Source organism: Monopterus albus, unplaced genomic scaffold, assembly GCF_001952655.1.
Source record: "Monopterus albus unplaced genomic scaffold, M_albus_1.0 scaffold146.1, whole genome shotgun sequence".
NCBI classification, from domain to species: Eukaryota; Metazoa; Chordata; class Actinopteri; order Synbranchiformes; family Synbranchidae; genus Monopterus; species Monopterus albus.
In genome coordinates, this window is record NW_018128026.1 from 969,838 (window position 1) to 981,734 (window position 11,897).

At 40.9% G+C, this 11,897-nt stretch overlaps 1 pseudogene; it reads left to right on the forward strand.

The window, feature by feature from the left end:
* The window catches only part of LOC109968293 (frizzled-7-A-like), a 4,539-nt pseudogene extending 1,445 nt beyond the window's left edge, over window positions 1-3,094 (forward strand).
* The last annotated feature ends 8,803 nt before the right edge of the window (window positions 3,095-11,897 follow it).

An 11,897-nucleotide genomic window follows, 5' to 3' on the forward strand; every position in this document is an offset into this window, starting at 1 on the left:
GCGGTTCAGATACCCTGAGCGACCCATCATCTTCTTATCCGGGTGTTATTTTATGGTCGCGGTGGCCTATGCTGCTGGGTTTTTCCTGGAGGATAAAGTAGTTTGTGTGGATAAATTCAAAGATGATGGCTACAGGACCGTGGCTCAGGGAACTAAAAAGGAGGGGTGCACCATCCTCTTCATGGTACTGTACTTTTTTGGTATGGCCAGCTCCATCTGGTGGGTGATTTTGTCCCTGACCTGGTTCCTCTCTGCTGGAATGAAATGGGGCCATGAGGCAATCGAAGCGAACTCCCAGTACTTCCACCTGGCTGCATGGGCTGTCCCCGCCATCAAAACCATCACCATCCTCGCTATGGGCCAGGTGGATGGCGACGTCCTGACTGGGGTGTGTTTTGTTGGGATTTTTAACGTGGATGCCCTCCGCGGCTTTGTCCTGGCCCCCCTTTTTGTGTACCTGTTCATCGGCACCTCCTTCCTTCTGGCAGGTTTTGTGTCCCTTTTCCGGATTCGCACCATCATGAAGCACGATGGCACCAAGACAGAGAAGCTGGAGAAGCTGATGGTGCGGATCGGCGTGTTCAGTGTGCTCTACACGGTACCGGCCACCATAGTGATTGCCTGTTACTTCTATGAGCAAGCCTTCAGGGAGCACTGGGAGCGGACCTGGCACATGCAGACCTGTAAACGCTTCGCGGTACCCTGTCCTGTTCACAACTTTGCCCCAATGACCCCGGATTTCACTGTGTTCATGATCAAATACCTGATGACCATGATAGTCGGGATTACCTCTGGTTTCTGGGTCTGGTCCGGGAAGACACTTCAGTCATGGAGGAGGTTCTACAAGCGCCTTAGCAGCGGTAACCATGGAGAGACAACTGTGTGAAGTTCAGAGGATGGAAGGGCACAAAGCCGTGGAGTTTGGATGTAAGAACCACAAAAGAGAGGTTGAATAGCTTTCATTTTTAATACTATTTTGGACACGTTTTTTTAAAACTGATTTTTGTGTTTTCAGGTTGTGACACCCATTCAGCCTTTTGGACCCAACCAAAACTGACTGTATTTGATAGAAGTTGGATACATTTCCAGTATAGTTCTCCTCCCTCTCCCTCTTCCTCTCTCTTTCTCTTTTTCATTCATAAGCAGACAGCCCACACTCCTGGCTTTTTGCATTTTTGGATTATAAACTGGTTTAAATGGCCATACCAGTTTTTGAACTGTAATGCCAGACTGATGAAGTTCATTTTAATATGACACTATATATAGTTTTGATTATATTCTTAATATTACAATTTGAATGTACTTCCTGCTTTGGTAAGAGTTTCAGCATAACAGAAAGGTCTGCTCAGTCAGGCAGTGTGGCATTCTGTCCATGCTGCAGCAAAAAGCTCCTAAGTTTGGTCCCCACAGCAGCCACGCCCTCTGACTGTGATTTCATTGATATTGTGGACTGTTCATGTAAATTTTAAGTTACTCTGCTGTTAGCTAATGACTTCAGAGCTTTAATACTGTGTTAAATATTGCAGAGTACAATCTTGCCTGTTTCAATCTGAGGAATAATTCATGAACTCGTGACTCTGACTTTATGTTCCTAGTGGCTGCCCAGGATTTAGTCTTTTTTAACCTTATTTTGTAACTTTTCAGACTGATGAATATTTGGTCCTGCATTGAATGTTCACTCCTAAGGTGAATGAAGTTATGTATTAGTTTGCACAGCTGTCCTAAAGGTTGAAAGTGTTAAAATATGACCACCACAGATGATCTGGATGTAACAGTTAAAGACCACACACAGACACGGGCCTCCACTCTGTGTAACGGAGGCACACCAGCTCATTGTTTGAGTCTGTGTGTGGTCTCTCAACTGCTGGATCCCTATCACAACTCAATTTTTAAGCTTTTAAGGCCTTTAAAGCTCCATTTCAAGGATCCTGATTTAATCCACTGGAGTGGAGATGGTTGTACAGGATTTTTTATTTTAAATCCTAGATAAAGATGACTGTCTACATTCATACCTGGTTTCTGCTCACTGGATGCCACTTGAAATGTTAAATAGCTTTCATAAACAGACAGTATTTTAGAGTAATCTGTCATTATTTGAGTGTCTACCTTGCACAAGCCTTCAAAACACAGAGAGGCTGGGTTTATTTTCTGTGCACCTGGAAACTGATGTTCTCAACCACAGAAACACTGAGAAAAAACTCAAAGGTCCCAACCACATGGGCATATTTTTATTTGGAGAGTGTGCAGTGTTTAGCAAAAGTAGAGTGAGATAGCCTAGTATAACAGATGCTCAGTTGCCGAGTCTAAACATTCACTAGTTTTCTAGTCTATAAAGATGAATAATAATAATAAAATGACTGGAAACCTGAGCAGGAATAGCAACTATAGGCTCCTACCATTAAAACAGCACCACCCAAAAGTGTATATCATGCATGAGGGTTTTCATTTATTGTCTGGAAACAAATGACCTTTAAAATCAAATGAGGTAGCATATGATCTCTGGAAGCTTGTCTTTCTTGTCCTTAGCACATTTTCTATACATAAATCACATGTAAATGATGAAACGCCATGCACATTGAGAGGAAACTTACATTGGTATGATTTCATAAGCCTGGTGTTCTAGTTATTTTTAATCTCTACAGCTGTCTCCCAAATCCACATAATAATACTAGAAGGCATATACATTAAAGCAGTGTGCATACGGGAAATGTCATATTTCCCACGTGAATTTACAGCATACCTCAAACTCTGCTTATAATGAGCTCGTAGGATTCAGGAAGTAGGTCAACTCTCCACTCTACATGACTCATCTCCTATCCATTACGTTCTTTCTTAAGAAGGCAAAAGTATTCTGTGCGATTGTTTTCACACAGCTGAGGTCTGCTCGTGTCAGTAACACCAGGCTGACCTGCTGTGTAACTTTTCAGAAGGAATGGTTGTGTGTGTTTTTATGCGAACATATGCAACCTACCAAGTAGCCACAGTCTTTTTTTTAAGGCGTATTGTATTTATGGGGATACACATTCTTGTCTTTTTTTTTTTTACTTTTTAAAAATGATATGTCTGTTGTATGTGTACAGTTTGAATAAAAGTGATACAGTTTGTAATATGTTGATGCTTGTTTGTGTTCATAGAATAAATTGAACATATTGATCCCGACACTAAATTCCTTATGTAGGAAACAGCAGTGCACAAAACAATCTCAGTCTCAGTGTAAGTGAATTGTGTGCTGAGATTGTTTTGTCAACAAATGTATGGTGTTTAGTGTTAAATAATGCAGCAGTGCAGGCACACAGATGTTCACCTGCATGTCACACTTGAGATGGACCCTTGAGTTTTTTTTTATCACCTAAGCTAGGAGTGTCAAACTCAAATACTTAGTGGGCCAAAATTAAAAACTGGGACAAAGTTATGGGCCAGACTCTATATTTACTGAAATATTTAATAAAACTGAGTTTTCCCTTCTCTCCAGAAATAATATCCTAAAATTTTTCATATGGAAACAAACAAGTTGCTTAAACATTGAATTTGGAATAAGCAAAGCTTAATATTCTAAACACATGACAAATCAAATTTCAAATAAAAAAACATCAGTGGTATTCGTTCCTTATTGTTTTGTGAACATTTTCTGCCGTGAAACCAGACTTCTTTTCATCTCCTCTACCTTCTGCTTCATGTCAGGGTCCTTATACTCATAGTGTCTTCTTATGTTATATTTTTTCGTTACAGCCATGTTGGCTCCGCACACAAGATAAATAGGCCTGTCCTTTACATTAATGAACAGATAATCTTCCTCCCACCTGTCTTGAAAGCTCCTGTTTTCCATTTGGCCATTTTTTTGGGAGGAGTGGATTAAATTTGCCCGAGGTGACTGGTAGCATGAGGTTGCTAATGAATGTCAACAGAAGGTGCTTGCAGGTCTTGATTGACACGCCAATGCACTAGCAAAGCATTCTGGGATTTGCAGTATTAGTGGTGCATGCGATATATACAGCTCTAATAAACATTTGAAATGACCTTGCGGGCCAAATATACTTACACCGTGGGCCAGATTTGGCCCGCGGACCTGAGTTTGACATATATGACCTAAGGCCAGTTTGGCTCTTACTGCTTTCACTAAATATTAAAGGGACACCAGTGAAAATATTTTGCATGCATGGACAGGGCACATGATTGTAAAGATGCTAACAGTGGCACATAGGCAACACTGTGAGGCAGTTAAGCAGGGAACGTGGCCAATGAGTGACTAATTTGATTCTTATAATCTTAAATGTAACTGATAGTGAATTGATGCCATTTGTTATGTGTTATTACCCAAACTGCAACTATGGGCCATGATGGTGCTTTAATCACGCAAGAACAAGTTATTGTGAGTAAATTTAAATATGGTAAATGTTCACCTTGATGTATAGGTGTCACTGTGCCGGATAGCATTGCCTGTCTGTGTTGTTCCCAAAATGGCCACCCTCCCATGTTTCAGATTATCAAGACAAAAAGCCTTTCAATTTAAAATCAATGATCAAATCTATAGACCTTAATAAGAGCACACAAGAGGTCTGGTGATATTGGATGCCTGAAATCAGACTGGATAGCAGACTGATGGACTGTGCTCCTACTATGCTGTACACTTCCTGATCTGATACTGACCTCTGGTGGCCGCAGCTACTACATGCAACTGTGTTTGCATTTAGTGTGCTACTTTCTCCACTGTGTGAATACACTGCTACAAGCAAAATATTTAGTTTTGAGAAGAAGCGACAAAAACACCAAAACTAAGTGTTTGCTCCAAATTGTGTTGTGTTCTAAAAACTTTTCAAAACCAAATAATAGTTTTTATGTACAAAAATACAAACATACATCACTCAACACAGTAATAACAACAAACATTTTTCAGTGCAGTGTTATGAAGTCATAAATCTTTATAATCTGTGGTGATAAACAGCACAACATCTTACCTGTCATTTACATCAGGACAGAGATTTTCATTCAGACATCAGCAACTGTGGTGTATAGTACTATTGTGCTGAAAGCATTCTGTCACAAAATATCACAGGTGAAATGCCATGTTTATTGCAGGGCTGACACATTTGTTAATTTAATTTATTACACTTTATTAATCCCCATGGGGAAATTTCTTACTGATGCAGCGCTGTCAAACCATCAAGCTTTCAACCTCCTGAGCCACAGACAACCATTCCCACTCACTGTCAGATATATGGGAAATTATCAATCAGTCATCAGTCAAGCTAACCTGCATGTCATCCTGTGGGAGGGTGAAACAGGAAAACCCACAACCTCCACACAGAAAGGCCCCACTCAACCACAAACCCAGAACCTTGTTGCTGTGGGGCAACCATGCTAACCACTGTGCTCTTTCTTTCTTTCTTTCCACAAGTCAACAAATCTACAACCCCAAATCAGAAAAAGTTGGGATGGTATGTAAAATTAAAATTAAAACTGAAAATAACAGCACAGCAGCAGATTATTTGATGTGACACCTCATCAGTTTAATTCTTTGTTCAAAATAAACACTCCAATTCTGGTGCTGCAACACATTCTAAAATAAAGTTGGGATGGTTGCATTTCAGGGCCAGTAATGAGGTCAAACAATGAAATGATGATTCCGTTTGAAACAGGTGATGTCAACAGGTGACTGCAATCATGACTTGGTATAAACGTTGCATCCAGGAAAGGCCAAACCCTTTAGGAGCAAAGATGGGCTGAGGACCGCCAGTTTGCCAACATATAAGGGAGATAATTATTAAAATGTTTAAAAACAATGTTCCTCAAAGAAAGATAGGAAGGGGTTTGGATATGTCACTCTCTATGCTGCATAACATAAATAAAAGATTCAAGGAACCTGGAGGGATTTCAGTGTGTAAAGAACAAGGGCACAAGCCTAAACTGGATGACCAATCCCTCAGATGGCACTGCATCAAGAATTGTCACTCTTCTATAAGTAATATAACCACATGGGCTCAGGATTACTTTGGCACACCTGTGTCAAGCACTACAATGCGTAGTTACATCCATAAATACCACCTAAAACTGTACTGTGCCAAAAGGAAGCCACATATCAACAGTGTCCAGGAGCTCAGTCGACTGCTCTGGGCTCAGAGGCATCTGGGATGGACCATCACACAGTGGAAATGTGTATTGTGGTCAGACAAATCAGTATTTCAGGTCTTTTTTTGGAAGGAATGGATGCTGTGTGCTCTGAACCAAAGATGAAAAGACTGTTACCAGCAATAAGTCCAAAAGCCAGGGTCTGTCATGGGCTGGGGTTGTGTCAATGCCCTTGACAAAAGTAACTTACACTTCTGTGATGGCTCCATTAATGCTGAAAAATACACAGAGACTTTGGAGCAACACATGCTGCCTTCAAGATGACTTGTTTTTTTTTCTAGGGACACCCATGCATATTCCAACAAGATAAGAAGGGTGTGAGTGCTGGACTGGCCTGCCTGCAGTCCCAACCTGTCCCCAGCAGAGAATGTGTGACACATTTTGAAATGCAACGAACACCCAGGACTCTTATCCACCTTAAAACTTGTTTGCAGGAAGAATGGGACAAAATGATACCTGACACATTTAATCACTTGGTGTCCTCAGTCCCTAAACATCTTTTAAGTGTTGTGAACATGAACGGCGACATCACACTGTGGTAAATGTTTTACTGTCCCAACTTTTTTGGAATGTGTTGCAGCATCAGAACTGAAGTGAGTGTTCATTTTGGACAAAGAATAAAACTGATGCGGTGTCACATCAAATAATGTGCTGCTGTATTGATTCAGTGTAACACAGGACACTGGTGATTTACACATCACTATATTCACTTTGAACTTTGACTTTACACAGTGGCAGCCTCTACACCTTCGCCATTCTCTAAATGAGAGAAGAAGATTTTGAGCTGGTTTGCCATCTTCAGGCTTTCTATGCCATGAATAACAAGGCAGACTTTAAATGACATCCACCATCTAATTCTACATCAAGATCACACTGAATAAGGTCAAGGTCAACAACCGCTACTTGTCAGATCGGGGTTAGATTGAATATAATAGCATTTAAATGTAATAGCAATCTAATGTAATCCACAGTTGGTGGAGAGTTAAATTATGAACATGTTTAAAATAAATCTCATTACCAATCAGCTTTGATCTTTATATTCTGAAGGTTTCATTAATTTGTATTATTTGGTTGTCAGACTACATTTCAGCAATGATTTTATCTGAGATCTTTATTTCAGCGATTGCAGGCTGTTTTTGCCAAGCTCAGGTGCTTTGGGGTGTATTCAAAAGCCCTCAACTTTGCGGGGCACCTAAAGTGTTTCAGCCCTTTCACCCTGCCATTTGAACCCTACCCAGTCCATAAACATATTATCCTAAATTTCAGCTGTGGAGATCTGACATTCACTCTTAGCAAAACAAAAAGAATCAAAATAATTTTTTGTGATGCAACAGTGCTTCTCAGGGCATTTTACTATTTCTGTTATTTTTCATGACTTTTCCAAGAGTGGAAAACTGCCATAAAAATGTCCAGGGTTTTCAGAACACGTGTTACTCTTTATGGTGTTTGTGTGACAGACAAACACTTTAATGAAAGTTTAACTTGGCTAACCGGTGGCCTGAGACACTGAAGGACATCAACAAAAACATATCCTCCGAGACGCTCCATACACATGAGATTACCATGTTATTGACTAGTTAATAAAGTTTAGCTGATGTAACCTTTATCTATACAGACACATAGAAATACGGAGTAAACATGATGATTAAGCCTCAGGGTCATGAGTCCGCTATATCTGTGTATCCCCAGGACATCAATTTGTTGGTGATGTTATCATCTGAGAGCAGTGGTCTCCATGCACATGTAACTATGTGCTAACTCCCTTTAGAGATGGCCACTGGTGTTGGACACTCAATAACAAAGGCCAAGAAAAACAGACTCCCTATGTTTTTGTGGCTTTGATGATTTAACATTAGATATCTCTTAAGCATATTTAGATTTTAAAAAAATGGCAGGCCAAAAACAAAATGTTTGCCCCTCTAAGGCCTCCTGACTATATGCACAATAATAATCTTGTAGTTTGTTCACCATCAGTCAGACTAATATTACAGTATAAAGTATTAAAGTATAGCATATAGTTACTAAAACAGTAACTTGAACCCAGAAGAACATAAATGTAAAATTTCGCATAAATGTAAAGATGTTTTCAGTGTGAACAGCAGGTCATAGTCCGGTGGAATGCAGCCACAGCACATACAGTATTAAAGTGAGGATTGACATTGATGATAAAACAGCAAAAACTCATTTACACGCCAGCATTTATAACAGTAAACAGTAAAGTGGCCACTGTGTCATCTTCCTGCACCATTTTTGGACATGCCGGTGAAAGTTTGCTGTGCAGTTATCTGGGGAGTTTTGGTAGTTTTGTAGTTTTGAAAGAATTAATAATGTATAATAAAGTGTATCTATGTAGAACAGTGGATGGTCTTCAGAAACACTATGACAGCCATGGTGGGATTTCCCTGCCACATGTTAATCATGCTATGCTATCAGCCCTGTGGTAGACTGGTGACCTGTCCAGGGTGTACCCTGCCTCTTGCCCAATGTCATCTGGGATAGGCTGTTCAGGTATAGGTAATGGATGAAAGAAACTATTTGGAAATACTTTAAAACCCATGTTTAATTTATTCCCTTTTATTGGCCAAGTATGTTACACACACACAAGGAATTTGTCCCCGGTACAGAACTGAGGCAGCCATCTGTGGCACCAACTTACACAAACATGCCAGTGGTGGTGCTTCCCTGCAAGGCAGTGGCCTGGCCACTGGGATCAACTTGGGGTTCAGTGTCCTGGCCAAGGACACTTTGACATGTGGACTGGGGAGAATGGGAATCGAACCACTGATAGAACCTTCTGATTAGGGGATGTCCACTCCACCTCCTGAGCCAGAGGATGTTGAAACCAAAAATTTGTATCTTTTTTTAAAAAAAAGAAACGCTCATTTTAAATTTGATGCCAGCAATGTGTTGCCTCACCTCTTCTTTTAACAACAGTCTGCAAACATTTGAGAAGTGAGGAGACCATTTGTTTTAGTTCTCCTATTTTTGCTTTTGCTCAATAGTTCTGGGCCTCTTTTGCTTTATTTCTCACTTCAAAATGCACCAAATGTTTTCAGTGAGTGACAGGCAGGCTGGTTTAGCACCCAGAATCTCATTATGGGGCCATGCTGTTCTGCAAACCCTGATTCCAATGAAGTTGGGACATTGTGTAAAATGTAAATAAAGACAGAATACAATGACTTGCAAATATTTAATTGAATACACCACAAAGACAAAATATTTAATGTTCAAACTGATAAACTTTACAGTTTTTTGCAAATATTCACTCATATTGAATTTGATGCCTGCAACATGTTCCAAAAGAGCTGGGACAGGGGTAACAAAAGAGTGGGAAAGTTGAGGAATGCTCAAAAAACAACTGTCTGCAACATTCCACACGTGAACAAGTTTATTGGAAACAGGTGAACGTCATGATTGGGTATAAAAGGAGCATCCCAAAAGGCACAGTCATTCACAAGCAAGGATGGGGCGCGGTTCACCACTTTGTGAACAACTGCGTGAGCAAATAGTCCAACAGTTTAACAACAACGTTTCTCAACATACACTTGCAAGAAATTTAGGTATTTCATCATCTACAGTCCATAATATCATCAAAAGACTCAGAGAATCCAGAGAAATCTCTGCACTTAAGTGACAAGGCCGTAAGCCAACACTTAATGCCCATGACATTTGATTCCTCAGGCAACACTGCATTAAAAACAGACATCATTCTTTAAAGCAGGGGTGGGCAATTCCAGTCCTTGAGGGCCGCTGTCCTGCTTGTTTTCCAACTATCCCTGCCTGACCTGCTGCTGATTACCTGGCTCAGGTGTGTTCACCAGTCAGAAGCTGGAAGACACCATCTTAGATGAAAGTGGAGTGAGGGAAGATAAAGTGAATTGGTATCTTTTAATGCAGTGCTGCCTGAGGGATCAAAGGTCATGGGCGGCCCTCGAGGACTGGAATTGCCCACCCCTGCTTTAAAGGATATTACCACGTGGGCTCAGGAACACTTTGAAAAACCATTGTCAGTTAACACAGTTCATTGCAACATCTACAAGTGTTAAAACTCTACCATGCAAAGCGAAATCCATACATCAACAACACCCAGAAATGCCACCGGCTTCTCTGGGTCCGAGCTCATCTGAGATGGACTGATGGGAAGTGGTAAAGTGTGCTGTGGTCTGACGAGTCCACATTTCTAAATAGTTTTTGGAAATCATGGACCTTGTGTCAAAATGAGTGAATATTTCCAAAAAACAAAATTTATCAGTTTGAACATTAAATATCTTGTCTTTGTGGTGTATTTAAATATGGGTCAAAAAGGATTTGCAAGTCATTGTATTCTGTTTTTATTCACGTTTTACACCGTGTCCCAGCTTCATTGGAATTGGGGTTTGTAATATGGTCACAATGTGGTTTGACATTGTCTGGAGCATGTACAGCTTCAAATCCCTTATATATTGTTCAGCATTAATGATGCCTTCACAGATGATGGCTTTTGAACTGGGCGATGATAACAATCTGGATGGTCCATCTCCTCTTTAGCCCAGAAGAAGCTGGCCATGATTCCCAAAAAGAATTTCAAATTTTGACTTGTCAGACCACAGGACAGTTTTCCACTTCACCTTAGTCCATCTAAATCAGAGGTGTCAAACTCAAATACACAGTGGGCCAAAATTAAAAACTGTGACAAAGTTGCGGGCCAGACTCTATATTTATTGACATATTGAAAAAAATTGAGCATGTTTTCCATTCTCTCCAGCTATATGATAAACTTTTTCATATGGAGACAAACAAGTTGCTTAAACACTGGATTTGGAACAAGCAAAGCTTAATATTATAAAAAACACATGAGAAATCAAATTTCAAATAAAAAACCATCAGTGGCATTCATTCCTTATTGTTTTGTGAACATTTTCTGCCTTGAAACCAGACTTCTTTGCATCTCCTCTACCTTCTGGAGCTTCTGCTTCATGTCCAGGTTCATGTACTTGTCTTGGTGTTTCATTTCATAGTGTCTTCTTATGTTATATTCTTTCGTTACAGCCATGTTGGCTCCGCACACAAGATAAATAGGTCTGTCTTTTACATTAATGAACAGATAATCTTCCTCCCACCTGTCTTGAAAGCTCCTGTCTGTTGAAGTCTGTACTTGTCCTGTTTAGTTGCTGAGCCAAACCAGACAGTGATGGAGGTGCAGAGAACAGACTTGATGATTCCTCTGTAGAACTGTATCAGCAGCTCCTGGGGCAAGTCGAACTTCCTGAGCTGGCGCAGGAAGTACATCCTCTGCTGTGCCTTCTTGGTGATGGTCCTGATGTTGGATGTCCACTTCAGGTCCTGAGAGATAGTGGAGCCCAGGAACTTGTAGGACGTCACTGCTGATACAGTGCTGCCAAGTATGCTGAAGGGGGGTAAGGTGGGGGGGCTCCTCCTGAAGTCCACTGTCATCTCCACTGTTTTGAGTGTGTTCAGCTCCAGGTTGTTGTGGCTACACCACAGGACCAGCTGCTCAACCTCCCGTCTGTAGGCTGACTTGTCACCGTCTTGGATGAGACCAATGACCATTGTATCATCAGCAAACTTTAGGAGCTTGACAGAGGGGTCCTTTGAGATGCAGTCATTGGTGTAGAGTAAAAACAGCAGAGGGGAGAGCACACATCCCTGGGGGGCACCTGTGCTTATTGTTTGGGTGCTGGATGTGGTTTTCCTCACCTGCTGCTTCCTGTCTGACAGAAAGCTAGAAATACACTGACAGGTGGGGGCAGGCATGGGGAGCTGGATGGTGT